This window comes from Heptranchias perlo, chromosome 2 (genome assembly GCF_035084215.1).
Source record: "Heptranchias perlo isolate sHepPer1 chromosome 2, sHepPer1.hap1, whole genome shotgun sequence".
NCBI lineage: Eukaryota > Metazoa > Chordata > Chondrichthyes > Hexanchiformes > Hexanchidae > Heptranchias > Heptranchias perlo.
Window position 1 is genome coordinate 66720421 of NC_090326.1, and position 12411 is coordinate 66732831.

The 12411-nt window shown below is 42.1% G+C and overlaps 1 protein-coding gene across 1 annotated transcript in view; it reads right to left on the bottom strand.

Annotated features, from left to right (window-relative positions):
• Nucleotides 1-2556: 2556 nt before the first annotated feature.
• The window catches only part of LOC137339964 (heterogeneous nuclear ribonucleoproteins A2/B1-like), a 29389-nt gene continuing 19534 nt past the window's right edge, over nucleotides 2557-12411 (bottom strand). Inside the window, exon 12 of the transcript XR_010966664.1 lies at nucleotides 2557-8085. The gene's annotated coding sequence lies outside the window, so the exon portion shown is untranslated. The remainder of the gene's footprint in view (nucleotides 8086-12411) is intronic.

Consider the following 12411-nt stretch of genomic DNA (forward strand, 5'->3'; position numbering starts at 1 on the left):
GAGCGTCAAATCGGCATTCCACATACCAATTTCCTGATGGGACCATCCTGTGCCGGAAGTGCGTACAAACTGTGGCGGCCGCCATATTGGTTAAGGCGCTCCTTAGGTATCTCTGGCAGCTGCCTGAGATGAACACAGGGCTCATTAAATATTTAAATTTGTTGTCCTGCACCCATGATTGTACTTACTGCTAATAGAAAGCCTTTATTTGGGGAAATCTATCTTGAAATGAGTAACAGCAACAAACGGAAAAGATATGGGGTTAGAAATTCGGCTGTGTAGCACCCGTTTTTCAGGTGCCAAGCAGCCTCCTAAGGTCTGAAAATGGTGCCCGGAATGCGCACGCTGCTAACGTGACATGCGCCAGATGCTGTCTTAGTAAAGGCATTTGCACACATGCAGATAATGAATGCCGATACCATGTAAAGTGAGGAGAATATGCATTAGATCAGTGTGCAATGCTGATTTAAAGGGATACCATTTTGGCACTCAACGCTCCAGCCAACGCAGTGTATTAACCACGAACAGCTGAACATGTCTTAGACGGCCCAGAGATCCTCCACTGTTGTTATTTAAAGGGACCGTGTAGGATTTACAGGTTAGTTACCGGATTATTGCTTCTGGCTTCTGATGCATTTGTACTTGTTTTTGGAGGTCTCCTATACTTGAATAGTAGGACTAGGGTACATAGCTTAAAATTTAGAGCCAGGACTTGCAGGAGTGAAGTTAGGCAACGGTTCTACACACAAAGGGTGGTAGAAGTTTGGAACGCTCTTCTGCAAACAGTAGTTGATGCTAGCTCAATTGTGAATTTTAAATCTGAGATTGATAAGATTTTTGTTAACCAAAGGTATTGGGGGATATGGAGTTAGGTCACAGATCAACCATGATCTCATTGAATGGTGGAACAGGCTCAAGGGGCTAAATGCCACTGCCACTTGCTGCCTCCTGCTATGCACCACCTTCTCTTGCAAGAAAGCAGGATGTATGTCAGTGAGTGTCCGACAGGATGTTTGGATGATATGCCTGTCATGGTTGAATAGCTGCCAGTGTGTTTGACCTGTGAGTTGTGGGTGTGTGGCTTGCAGCAGCGGTAATGTGTGAGGGTGAAACAACTGATTGGACGAGCTGAGTACTGATTGAGTTTGTTAGCATGTAGGTGATGGGAAAGCGTAGTGCGTGGAGCAGTGGATGCGGCTAGTGGTGCAGTTGCCACTTCACAGTTGACCTCACTCACCTTGACCACTCGTGTCAAAGCACTGAACTTCTTCCTGCACTGCATCCATATTTGTGGTGCTATGCGCCTGGCATTGACTTCATCCCCTACTGTCCCTTGAGCATATGTTGGGAGGGCCTCTTGCCACCCTCCCCCCCACCCCACCCCACACTGTGGATATAGGATGCCCCTCCTTCTGACCACCTCTTGCAGCAAGGCCTCTAGTGTATCAGCAGGGAACCTTGGTGCACGCTCTCTAGCAGGCCTGGTACAAACTCAGATCGGCAGATTGGTGAAGTCTGGCGTGCAGATTGGAGGATGTGAGATTTAGTAGTGCGCAACCTTTATTCAATGTTTTAACATAACTCAACAGTTTGTAAACATAGAGACTGGACCTGCATCTGAGTTTTACATGTGCAATGTCTGATCTCTATGAGGACCCATCTTTTTGTTTTGCAAAGAGGTGCAGGCTGCTTATAAGAGGTGCGAGTAACTCACGCAATATCTGGTCTTCCTGCTGGCGAGAACACTGAACAATGCAGCCAGGCCTAGCTGCTGCACTACAATCAACTAACTGAGGAGGCAACACGAATCTCTTGTGCTGCCTGTGTCGGAACGACCGGATACGGGTTAATCACGCACCGCGACCAGTTTCCGGCCTTATCGAATTTAACCCCCCATGATGTTTGCACTGACTCTCCTTATAATTCTGATGACTCAAGACAAGCTCATGGCAGTAATTTGATGCTTTTTAAAAAACATTTTGTAGAGCACTATGTTCAGTTACTACCTGTCTTTTGCTTTCAAAGGTTGTTTTACTTGTTCTGTTTGTGAATAGTTGCGGCAAACTGGGGTTGCTGAATAAAATGTTTTACGCTTTTTGTAATGGATGTATGCTTTCAGTTGTCTCTTATTTTGCAAATCAGCTTCCTTTGATTAACTTTCTTGCCATTTCTTACTTCATTCGGAGTAGCTACATTATGAAAAAGTTCAGATGCTGTGGTCCTGTGATTCAATTAAGAATATGCTTAATTCAGGCTGCTCATTTTTCCCTAGAAAACTTAGGTAACTTGTTAACTAACAGCTCAGCACTGAATTTAAAAAAAAAGTTTGGCCCATGACCACTGGTATCAGGTTATGCCTCGTGGAAATTACAGGCTTGGGTCTTTTAGTGTGAAATACGCTTGTGAATTTTACCTTTTCTATAAATGGTAAGTATAACAAAAAATTGAATGCCACACGACTTCATTCAACTGATTTTTTTAAAAAAGCTAGTCACTTCGAGCTCCCAAATAATGTCCACTACTTCTGGATCAAGCAAGGACAAATGCACAATCTAGAAGTGTTAGATTCATTTATTGAGTTACATTGGCAATACATAAGTGGATAAGTTTGACTTGCTGTACAAGCATGTTCTTGTTGGTCAGATGGCTCTCATGCAGGATTGTAGGTGAAGTTTCTAGCAAAATGGTAAACAATATTACTGCTGTTGTAAATTGCATTACCAAATCTTATTGTGGAATGAAATCCCATGTCAGCAAGAGAACAAATTGCATATCCTAATTATACAACGTATTCCCTCCCTTCCTCTTTCCAAATCATTACAGGCACACAATCTTTTTTGGGACCTCTTTTTCAAGGCCAATACTGTATGATTTGTGTGTTTCTGCAGCAGAGGAAATATCTTTCACCTTTGTGCTTGTACGTAATGGACCATGTTAGCTGTGGGATGGTGGATGTAAACTAAATCACAGCATATTGCACCATGATCCTCTGCAGAAAACCAGAGTGCTATGACGCTTTATCCCTTTCAGTAACTGCAGTGTGCATGAGTTCTTATTCAGTACAAGTCAATGACCAAATTATTGTACTAAGGCTGTATTCTGTGATTTAAGTTGCGCTCAACCTGAGTAGTGGTTGCAGGGTAATGCAACCTTTTCCCTAACATTCTTGTCACCACTCAGCTCCATCTCTTTATCCCTCCCACTGGTGGAAACAGCATGACATTTTAAAAAAAAACTCCAACTGTGATGGAAAGCATGGGATGTACAGCTCCTGTTCCAACAGCGATGCTCCCCCTCCTTCAGCCAAAATGTATATAACTGTAGATTCCTGTGGGGATGGAAGCAACAAGCTGACTGTGGCTCTCATCTTAAGCCTGTTACCAAGACACTCAAACCTCTATCAGCTGCACTATTGCCATCCTTTCTCATCATGCCTCATAATAACCACCTCTAACCTGTCCATCCATGTGAGTCCAAATACTGTTGCCTAAGGCCCTGCCTGCCACAACCTCTCACCAGCTGACGATAGAGGTGAAAGAACTGCGATGGGACACTGATGTGAAGGAAAGTAGAGAACAATTTAAGACTCATTTATAGTACTTCAGCATTAGGGGCAAAGTTATAGTGTAAGTACAGCCTTAATCAAATATGGCTCGATCACAAGGAACCAGCCACTGCTCAGAGTGACAACCCTTAGGATTTCACTGCATTACTTTCACTTTGTCCCAATTTAATTCCTTAACACCTAACCTCCTGCCAGTCCCTCACTGTACTGTGTGCTATTGCTACATTATCTCTAGGAAATAAGTTGAAACTGAACTAGCTTCACAGAGAAAGTTCATATTTATATAGCAATTGATATAAATCCTTTGGGTTGGATTTAAAAGCACGGTGCAGCACTATGTTGATACCAATAAGTAACAAGCTGCAATGAAGGGTGATGCTGGATGTTAGATACTATAAATATACTTGTAAAGTGCCTTAAGCTCAACCTCCAAGTACTTCACAGAAGTTACATTGGTATAGTTATCTAGGTAAAGGTGCCAACAAAATGCAATAACCAATGAATCTAGTTTCTGGTGGGGTTGGATGAAGGAGCGATTTTGCCCCAGATCTCCCCTGATCTTTGAAAAATGGCTTGGTATCTTTTAACACTTACTGGAAATGGCAGCTACAAGATGGCATCTTTGATCTCACAGAGTTGCTTCATTACTGCACTGTGAAAGTATCAACTGAGCCACACTGTCTAGGGGACCACGGAGAAACTAGGTACTTCCTACCAAAATGTGAGTATACATCTAAAGCAAGTCATTCAGGCCAGTGTTCTGCACCAGCCAGCAACAAGACAGAAATCGTAACAGAATCAGTGTACTATTGCTGTTACACAATTTTCTCACGGGGTGTGACGTTCCTTCCATTTATAATTTTAGAAATCCTATAATCTTTTTCATAAACCCTTTTAAGGGGAGGCAGTAAAATGGCAACAATAGGAGGGTTAACCAAGGTGGGTCTTAAGGGTCTACGGAAAAGAGGGAAGTGGACAGCTTTAGGGAAGGAACTCCAGATCATAGGGTCTGGGTAACAAAGCACAGCTGTAAATGGTGGGGTTAAGCGAGGGGGAATGCACAAGAGGCCACAGTCTGAGTAACAGAGTTGGGGGAGTGTAGGGCTGGAGGAGGTTAGAGATAGGAAAGGGCGAGGTCATGAAGGGATTTGAACACAAGGATATGAATTTTAAAAGAGCCATTAAGAGAACCAGGAATAATGTAGGTCAGTGAGGACAGAGTGATGGGTGATTTGAACTTGATACAGGATAAAATATGGGCAGAGTTTTGGATAAGCTGAAGTTTACAGAAGGTGGAAGGCCAACCAGGAGAGGGTTGGAATAGTCACAGCTGGAGGTGACAAAAGGAATAGATGAGGATTTCAGCAGCAGACAGATTCAAATAGGGGTAGAGGCACGTAAAGTTATGAAAGTAGAAGTAGGCATCTTTGCAATGCAGAGTACATTGGGGTGGAAGGTCAGCTCAGGGTCAAATAGAATGCCACGGTTGCGATTGATCTGGTTCAGCCCGACTCAATAGCGAGGGAGAGGGGTGGAATCAGTGGCAAGGGTACGGAATTTGCAGCAGGGGCCAAAGACAATGGCTTCGGTCTTCCAAATATTTAGCGGGAGGAAACTGTGGCTCATCTAAGACTAGATGTTGGAGAGCAGTCTGATGATGGAGGCAGTGGAGGAGTGTTGTAAGTGTACATGAGGAAGCTGGCCCCATGCTTGCAAATGAAGTCATCAAGCATGGATCCTTGGATTCCAGAGGTAAGTGTGCAGAGGAGGGAGAGAAGCCATTTCAGGAGAGGCTCTGGCTACAATCAGAGGCAAGTGGAACCAAATGAGAGCAGTCCCACTGAGCGGGAGAACGGAGGAAAGGCACTGAAGGAGGATGGGGTGGTTGACCGTGAACAAGGAGGGATAATACACCACCATCACAAAGGATGGCACTTGTGACTTTGCTTAGGCAAATTTTAGTGCAGAAAACCTGATTGGAGAGATTCAAGCATGGAGTTGCAGTAAGGATGGCAAGGATTCTGGCATAAGTGCTGAGATGCACCCACTTGGGACCTCTGGCATTGACCTCAAAGTTGCAGGGTCATGGAGGTCTCTTAAGTAACAGGCAGGCTACCCCTTCTGCTATTCAGCAAGCTACTACACCTTTTCTCACTCAGCACACCAGCCTGCTTACAGCCTGAGAGCTCCTGCCCCATCTCCTATGCTGCGGTCACTGTTCAGAATGTTGAAGGCCTCATAAGGATCAGAACCTCTGCATACTCTAAAAGGGTTTAGACTTTCAGACCTATTAGGTTTTGCCTCTAGTTGCACTTGTTTCAATTATAGATCAACAATAATCTTTAAAGCATTTTAAAAACTAGTAATTTCCTGTTAAACCATGGTAAGGAGCCAGTCATTTACAGCAGGTGCCAATCTAGCAAGAAATAATTATTTTCTAATTGTGCCTAGTCTGTACCTATTCGCAGCATTTACATTATGTGGCCTTAAGTGGACAAGCCATCTGATGCACAACTTTACTTTAGCAAAATACTACAATGCCCATTGCATGTTTAAATTTTAATGTTTGGTTTAGCTGAACCTAGGAATCAGTTATATTTCAGATGCTACTTTCATGACTGACCATATTAATCTCCCTTTAAGCAATGACAATATCTTAATCCCTGCTTTAGGCTTTGAGGACACTATCTTGTTTGCTCATACCTAGGATATAAATATGCCAACCACTAGCCAATTAGGTTGCCTGCTTCTGACTCTCAGATATTGACTTAAATTTGATATTTTATATTTATTTTGTACATTCCCATCAAACTATGGTTTTAACAAATGTTTAAATTAGGTTATTTCCAACAGTTAAGTACTTTTACCTACCTGTCCACTTTTATGCCTTGGCTTGAAGGTTCTGACGCAGGCTAGGGATATGATTTCATAGGTAATGGCATTATTTAATTGTACAATTATACACCATCATGCCTAGAATATACAAGTAATATTGTGCCCAAGTGGACTAGAGGCATTCCATGCCAATTTATAAAGCTGGAAACAGGTTCTGGAGATCAGAACACTGACCACAAATCTGCCTATCCTTCTGGCTCAGCAATTGATCTGGCACTGCTCCATTGAAGGACCAAGTTTCTAATCAGTCAGGTTATTTTATGAGTATGAGTGTACACTCTAGCGCTGCCTGAAACACCTTTGAGTGTAACTCCAGTGCTGATGTACTAAAAAAACTGACACCTAGATCCAGGCAAAGTAACACTGACAAGCTGCAGTGTAGTTTCTCGGAGAACAGTTTCTCAATAAAAGCATAATTACTGGGTGCAATAATGGTCAACTCCAATAGGAAGCTTATTAGTTCCTTGCACAAAACACAACCTTGCTTAATTTCTCATAATTTCTTTCCCTCTAACACCATGAGAGGCTAAATTTACTATGCCTGCAGCAATGAACCCAGACAGTAGATGCTTTAACTAACATTTCCAAATAAGGTGTGATGACAAATAAGGAAAACTATGAATTTATTGGTGTATTGTACTGAATCATAAAAATGATAACTTCATAAAGCGAAGAACAAAGAAAGTCAAATGTTCATAGTGACAAGGGAAAAATTGGACAGTCAATTTAATTAAGTACACCGAGTGAAGTGAGCCAACAGAAACCAACCACAAAATAATCTGCAACAGGTGTTTGTCATAACAATCTTTAAATATATGTATGGAGTTAAAAGTGGTCTGTATAAACCACTATTGTCCTTTGACCACTTCAGCAATACCACCGCATTCCCATCATTTACTTAATTTTCCTCAAAGATAGATCTCACAATTTCCACATCCAGCTTCAGAACCTTAGTTGCTAAGATTACATATTTGAGGAAGATTGTAGCTGTAGAATTTAAAGTTCAATTTACAAAAAGGTTTCTTTCTACCCCTCAATTAATTGAAGTTCTACTTGGGCTCACATCCAGCACAACCTACTTTTGAAAAGGAACAGAAGTACAGAGAGGTTTAGAAGAACTATGACTGTATACTCTATATACATAGTAGGTTATGCATACATTGCAGACCAAGTCAGACCAGAAGCATCCAATTAGTTCTTAAATGATTCCAAGGCTTTTGTCTCCACTACTTTATTCAGGAGTGCATTCCATATATCAATTACCTGGTGTGAAGAGCTTCCTGATCTGAGTTCTAAATTTGCCCTTTGAACCTGTGGCCCGTTATTGTACTCTTGCAATTTAACAAGTCATTTTCCAGAATTACTTTCTCCATGCTATTTATCATTACTGTTTGCCATTTCCATCCATACACAGACTTCTGAAAGTAGCCTTTAGTGGTAGTAACAGATGAAAAACTACAATGACAGCAGTGTGATGAGTGAACTGCCACATCCCTCGTGCCTTACCACTAAATTCCGATCAAAACTACCTTTAAAACCTGTTACTGAATGGAAAGCTAATCAATTTACAGAACTCAGCATGCTTGTCAAAAACATCCACGATCCATTGAATTCTGCATCAGCTCCTGGAAAGGGAGGAAAAAAATAGTCACAATCCAAATGTAACTTCCACATTTCACAGAAATGAATAGTGAAGAGAATAAGCAATTTCAAATTATCAATAGATTAAAATGGACTTTACTGTGGTGCAGATCCACAAGTAAAAGAAGTCCTCTTCAAATTATCATTTTTCTTGCAAGTCTTAGATAGCGAGCATTCATGAGGTATTTGACCAGAGACTATCCCAATCAGGACGTGGAGATGCCGGTGATGGACTGGGGTTGACAAATGTAAGGAATCTTACAACACCAGGTTATAGTCCAACTGTTTTATTTGAAAATCAAAGCTTGTGATTTTCAAATAAAACAGTTGGACTATAACCTGGTGTTATAAGATTCCTTACATATCCCAATCAGGCCCAATCTTCTCCTAACCCAACATCCACTATTAGAACACTTCAAACAGGGATCATTGCTTAATAAGGGAACAAGAACCACAGTCGAGGGATACTTAGACCAACTGTTGCACCACCACCTTCACCACCCAGCAAAAACTAGTCTTAAACCCAAGGTCTCTTTTGACCCTTAGTTTTCTTACCACCGAAACTTTGGGGAAACTTTAATAAATTCATACAATCAGGAGATGCTTTTCTAGACACTTTTTCCAATTGCTTGAATTATTACATTTAAACCCCTTAAGCCTAATTCTACATAGATATTCCCGAAACAGCATTAACTTTGTTACGGAACTGAAGTTTAACATCTAAACATTTTCTACCTTTTTTTGGAAAAAGTTAGTTAAGTGTTGATCATATTTTGGTTAATTTTCTCCCTTATTCTCCTGAAATCAATATGCAACAGAGAAAGTTCAATAGCCATCAACTATCAACCGATTAGGAACCATAAAGGAGGCAGAGGGAATGGCCAAGGTACTAAAGGAGTACTTTGCATCTGTCTTTACCAAGAAGATGCTGCCAAAGTCACAGTAAAGGAAGATATAGTTGAAATACTGGATGGGCTAGAAATTGATAGAGGTACTTCAAAGGCTACCTGTACTTCAAGTAGAAAGTCACCCGCTCCGGATGGGATGCATCCTAGGTTGCTGAGGGAAGTAAGGATGAAAATTGCGGAGGTACTGGCCATAATCTTCCTAACATCTTTAGATATGGAGGTGGTACCAGAGGACTGCAAATATTACGCCCTTGTACAAAAAAGGGTTTAAGGATAAACCCAGCAACTATAGGCCAGCCAGTTTAACCTCAGTGGTGGGGAAACTTTTAGAAATGATAATTCGGGACAGAATTAACAGTTATTTGGATGAATGTCGATTGATTAGGGAAAGCCAACACGGATTTGTTAAAGGCAAATTGTGTTTATCTAACCTGACAGAATTTTTTGATGAGGTAACAGAGAGGGTAGATGAGGGCAATTCAGTTGATGTGGTGTATATGGACTTTCAAAAGGCATTTGATAAAGTGCCGCATGGTAGGCTTATCATCAAGATTGTGGTCCATGGAATAAAGGGGGCAGTAGCAACGTGGATACAGAATCGACTAAGGGACAGGAAACAGAGAATAGTGGTGAACGGTTGTTTTTTGGACTGGAGGGAGGTGTAGAGTGGTGATCCCCAGGGGTCGGTGCTGGGACCACTGCTTTTCTTGATATATATTAATGACTTGGACTTGGGTGCACAGGGCACAATTTCAAAATTTGCAGTAGACACAAAACTTGGAAGGGTGGTAAACAGTGAGGAGGATAGTGATAGACTTCAAGAGGATATAGACAGGCTGGTGGCATCGGCGTACATGTGGCAGATGAAATTTAACTCAGCAAAATGTGAAGTGATACATTTCAGTAGGAAGAAGAGGCAATATAAACTTGAGGGCACAACTCAGGAGGGACAACTCTAAAAGGGGTACAGGAACAGAGCGATCTGGGGGCATATGTGTACAAATGGTTGAAGGTGGCAGGGCAGGTTGAGAAAGCAGTTAAAAAAGCATACGCGATCCTGGGCTGTATAAATAGAGGCATAGAGTACAAAAGCATGGAAGTCATGATGAACCTTTATAAAACACTGGTTTGGCCACAACTGGAATATTGTCCCCCGTTCTGGGCACCGCACTTCAGTAAAGATGTGAAAGCCTTAGAGAGGGTGCAGAAGAGATTTACTAGAATGATTCCAGGGATGAGGGACTTTAGTTACGTGGATAGACTGGAGAAGCTGGGGTTGTTCCCCTTGGAATGGAAACGGTTGCGAGGAGATTTGATAGAGGTATTCAAAATCATGAAGGATCTAGACAGAGTAGATAGAGAGAAACTGTTCCCACTGGCAGGAGGGTCAAGAACCAGAGGACATAGATTTAAGGTGATTGGCAAAAGAACCAAAGATGACATGAGGAAACGCTTTTTTTTTTAAACACAGCGAGTGGTTAGGATCTGGACTGCACTGCCCGAAGGTGGTGGAGGCAGAGTCAATCATGGACTTCAAAAAGGCAACTGGATAAGTACTTGAAAAGGAAGTACTTGAAAGGAAAAAATTTGCAGGGCTATGGGGAAAGGGCAGGGGAGTGGGACGAGCTGGTTTGTTCTTGCCGGCGCGAACTCGATGGGCCGAATGGCCTCCTTCTGTGCTGTAACCTTTCTATGATTCTAACTATCCTCCAGTAACCATTCTTCACATATCAGCCTAATAGAAAGTGCCAGCAGGTTCTGACTATTGACGGTGGGGGTGGGGGAGGGGGAGAAGAAGACAGGCAGAAAAGAGCACTATTACAATTCTGTTTAATCCTATCCATATATATTTTACAGCTTGACTCCAGTGCCAATTCCATTATATAAATGTAAGTTGCTATTCTCGAAAGTATCCAACTGAATGCCTAAAGAGCATATCTGGACACTTTTGCACCATATGGCTTAGTAGCACACCATAAGGAATGAAACTTACATTAAACAGGAAAAATTCCAGTCAAGGGGTCATCATTACAAAGTTTCACAGCTACTTATCACCCCCTTCATCCGCCACAATTAAGTTCCGGCTCCTTACAAATACCCATCTTGTAAGATAAGCTATTTGCCACAAGAGTCCATTTGCCAGCTCAGACTGCTCTTGTACATGCTGTATGCATGCTATATTTAATAAGTTAAAAACTTAGCATCCTTCCAGTAAAATTAAACGTTCCCAATCAGAGTTCAAACCTACTAATTATCAATACCAGCAGATCCTCAACCTATAATACAATAAAATGTGAATCTCATTCCTGGGCAACATCTGCTAGGCACTTACAGGGAAAGCACCTCCTAACAGGAATAGCAGGGAAAGAGGTAATAAAATAGGCTCCAATGTCACCACCCTCCCACCAGACATATTAGACAAGAACAGCAGAGGTTTGGAATCTGATTACTTGACCTGTGCTTGAGGAAATGTTTCCAGGACCCAAAGTTAACTTAGAAAATGTAAGTGGAACTTTAAAAAAAAATACAATTGCAAATTAAGAACATACATAAGAACATAAGAAATTGGAGCAGGAGTAGGCCAATCGGCCCCTCGAGCCTGCTCCGCCATTCAATAAGATCATGGCTGATCTGATCCCAACCACAAATCTAAAGAACACAAGAAGTCGGAGCAGGACCCGGCCACATAGCCCCTGGGCCCTCTCCGCCACCCACAGGGCATTGACCGATCCGAACTCAGCTTCATGTCCAATTTCCTGCCCGCTCCCCATAACCCCTAATTCCCTTTACTTCTAGGAAACTGTCTATTTCTGTTTTAAATTTATCTAATGATGTAGCTTCCACAGCTTCCTGGGGCAGCAAATTCCACAGACCTACCACCCTCTGAGTGAAGAAGTTTCTCCTCATCTCAGTTTTGAAAGAGCAGCCCCTTATTCTAAGATTATGCCCCCTAGTTCTAGTTTCACCCATCTTTGGGAACATCCTTACTGCATCCACCCGATCAAGACCCTTCACAATCTTATATGTTTCAATAAGATCGCCTCTCATTCTTCTGAACTCCAATGAGTAGAGTCCCAATCTACTCAACCTCTCCTCATATGTCCGCCCCCTCATCCCCGGGATTAACCGAGTGAACCTTCTTTGTACTGCCTCGAGAGCAAGTATGTCTTTTCTTAAGTATGGAGACCAAAACTGTATGCAGTATTCCAGGTGCGGTCTCACCAATACCTTATATAACTGCAGCAATACCTCCTTGTTTTTATATTCTATCCCCCGAGCAATAAAAGCCAACATTCCGTTGGCTTTCTTGATCACCTGCTGCACCTGCATACCAACTTTTTGATTTTCTTGCACTAGGACCCCCAGATCCCTTTGTACTGCAGTACTTTCCAGTCTCTCGCC